The sequence below is a fragment of the Bison bison genome, unplaced genomic scaffold, assembly GCF_000754665.1.
Source record: "Bison bison bison isolate TAMUID 2011002044 unplaced genomic scaffold, Bison_UMD1.0 scf7180017864452, whole genome shotgun sequence".
Lineage (NCBI taxonomy): Eukaryota > Metazoa > Chordata > Mammalia > Artiodactyla > Bovidae > Bison > Bison bison.
Window position 1 is genome coordinate 5,913,236 of NW_011495014.1, and position 3,338 is coordinate 5,916,573.

The following is a 3,338-nucleotide window of genomic DNA, read 5'->3' on the forward strand; positions in this document are numbered from 1 at the left end:
AGTGAAAAAAATTGGCTTAAAGCTCAACATTCAGAAAACGTAGATCATGGCATCTGGTCCCATAACTTCATGGCAATTAGATGGGGAAACAGTGGAAACAGTGTCACACTTTATTTTTGGGGGCTCCAAAATCACTGCAGATGGTGATTTCAGCCATGAAATTAAAAGATGCTTACTCCTTGGAAGGAAAGTTATGACCAACCTAGACAGCATATTAAAAAGCAGAGACATTACTTTGTCCTCGAAGGTCCGTCTACTCAAGGCTATGGTTTTTCCAGTAGTCATATATGGTTGTGAGAGTTGGACTATAAAGAAAGCTGAGCGCAAAAAAATTGATGCTTTTGAACTGTGGTGTTGGAGAAGACTCTTGAGAGTCCCTTGGGCTGCAAGGAGATCCAACCAGTCCATCCTAAAGGAGATCAATCCTAGGTGTTCATTGGAAGGACTGATGTTGAAGCTGAAACTCCAATACTTTGGCCAGCTGATGTGAACAATTGACTCATTTGAAAAGACCCTGATGCTGGGAAAGATTGAGGGAGGGGGAGAAGGGGATGACAGAGGATGAAATGGTTGAATGGCATCACCAACTCAATGGACTTGGGTTTGGGTAGATCCCGGCAGTTGGTGATGGACGGGGAAGCCTGGTGTGCTGTGGTTCATGGTGTCACAAAGAGTTGAACATGACTGAGCTACTGAACTGAACTAGGTTTGTCATAGCTTTCCTTCCAAGAAGCAAGTGTCTTTTAATTTTATGGCTGCAGCCACTCTCTGCAATTATGGCACCCAAGAATAGAAAATCTGTCACTCAGATCAGATCAGATCAGATCAGATCAGTCGCTCAGTCGTATCTGACTCTTTGCGACCCCATGAATCGCAGAGCGCCCCTGTACATCACCAACTCCCGGAGTTCACTGAGACTCACGTCCATCGAGTCAGTGATGCCATCCAGCCATCTCATCCTCTGTCGTCCCCTTCTCCTCCTGTCCACAATCCCTCCCAGCATCAGAGTCTTTTCCAATGAGTCAACTCTTTGCATGAGGTGGCCAAAGTACTGGAGTTTCAGCTTTAGCATCATTCCTTCCAAAGAAATCCCAGGGCTGATCTCCTTCAGAATGGACTGGTTGGATCTCCTTGCAGTCCAAGGGACTCTCAAGAGTCTTCTCCAACACCACAGTTCAAAAGCATCAATTCTTCGGCACTCAGCCTTCTTCACAGTCCAACTCTCACATCCATATATGACCACAGGAAAAACCATAGCCTTGACTAGACAAACCTTTGTTGGCAAAGTAATGTCTCTGCTTTTGAATAGACTATCTAGGTTGTCACTACTTCCACTTTTATCCCCTTCTATTTGCCATGACATGATGGAACTGGATGCCATGATCTTAGTTTTTTGAATGTTGAGTTTTAAGTCAATTTTTTCACTCTCCTCTTTCACATAAAACATTTAAATATCTTAATTTCTCTTTAATCATCTAATTAATCTTTTTAAGCTCTTTTGTAAAATGATCATTTTAATAAATTTCTTTTAGTGGATATATTAGAATCAACTTTTAAAATACATTTGAGAATTCTCTGATGGTCCAGTGGTTAAGACTCCCTGCTCCCAGTGCAGGGGGCACAGGTTTGATCCCTTTTGGGGAACTAAGATCCCACATGCTACATGGTATGACCAAAAATAAATAAATGAAATTTAAAAAATATATTAAATTTCTGGTTATAATAAATTAAAGTTATGATGTACATTTGAAGTTTTGGGAAATTTGAAATCATTTCCCCACTCACTGGGACCAAAGTCTCTCAGATATATTCCTTCCTTTTGATCGCCATAGCTGTTGCCCCAGTCCTAACCATCATCATATTACAAAATAGCATCTTAGCTGTTCATTTTCCTTCTGATCTCTCTTTTTCAATCCATCCTTCCCAAAGATGCTCAAAAACCCAGTTTTAATGACTTCATATTATTTTAAAATAATTGTGATTACAGGATCCTGATAATATAAAAAAATATGCAAACTAAGGCTAAGAAGAAAGCATATTCATCATTTGTCAGTTATAGAATTTATACCATGAAAACTTAAAATGAATAGCTAAAAAAGAAAAAAAAAGGAAGATGCCATGCGAAATAGTCTATCAACATCAACGTGCCGGAGCAGAGAATGGAAGACTGAAACATTTCCTTAATTCTGTGCCTCAGTTCAAATCTTGTACTTTGAAGAAATTCTGTGTGTTTGCAGGCTCAGTGCCTCCAGTCATATCCAACTCTGCAACCCTATGGACTGTAGTCCACCAGGCTCCCCTGTCCATAGGATTCTGCAACCAAGAATACTGGATTGGATTGCCATGCGCTCTTCTAGAAGTTCTACTTCTGTTTAAAGTCTCACAAATGTTCTTTTGATGACAGATCCATCGGCTTCTGGCCCTTACTCTCTTAAATCTTATTCAATAATATGACATCTCAACACTGTCATGCCTCCTAGGTAAGAAATTTCTTTTAAAGTTTCCTTGGTCTCACATATAGAGAATATGTATATTCTTGCATCTGAAGGACTTCTAGTTTCCATTTTGGTAGGAGGTCTTTGGTTTTTATTTGTTTATCTAAAAGGACCATTTTAGTGTGGTTTTCTCAGAAGAAATCTGTCCAGAATTCTCCATCTCTTGTCAGATAAGAAACTTTTGCAACTTTAAAGTGGTATTTCTAGTTGGGTTTTTTTTTTCCCCCGCTAAGTTTCTACCTACCAAGGTTCTTGAAATCATAGGCTTCTAGCTTCAGTCCGGGCATCACAGATATTGTGTGGGACTCAGTGTAATTCTTGAATTAAATGTTTCACTTGCCTTATGACAGAAAGCAGTGCTGGAGACAGGCATGAGTTCCTTCTAATCAGTATTGCCTGTAAAATTGATTCTAAAGGATAGGGTCTGAATGGGGATGTCAACCTAAGAAACTAGAAAGGAGATTGTTTCTTCATAGTCTAGTTGAGGCAGTAGGACATAATGGAAAAAAACAAGAGTTTAAAGCAGCCATATCCAACCTCCAGGATCTAATGATGATGATCTGAGGTGGAATAATAATAGACATAAAGTTCAAAATAAATGTAATGGTTTTGAAAGGTGAAAGAAAGTGAAATCGCTCAGTTGTGTCTGACCCTTTGCAACCCACAGACTATAGCCTACCACACTCCTTCGTCCATGGGATTTTCCAGGCATGAGTACTGGAATGGGTTGTTACTTCCTTCTCCAGAGGATCTTCCCCACCCAGGGATCAAACCCGGCTTCTGTGTTGTAGGCAGACACTTGACTGTCTGAGCCCAAACCATTCTCCCTCCCCCCACCCACCC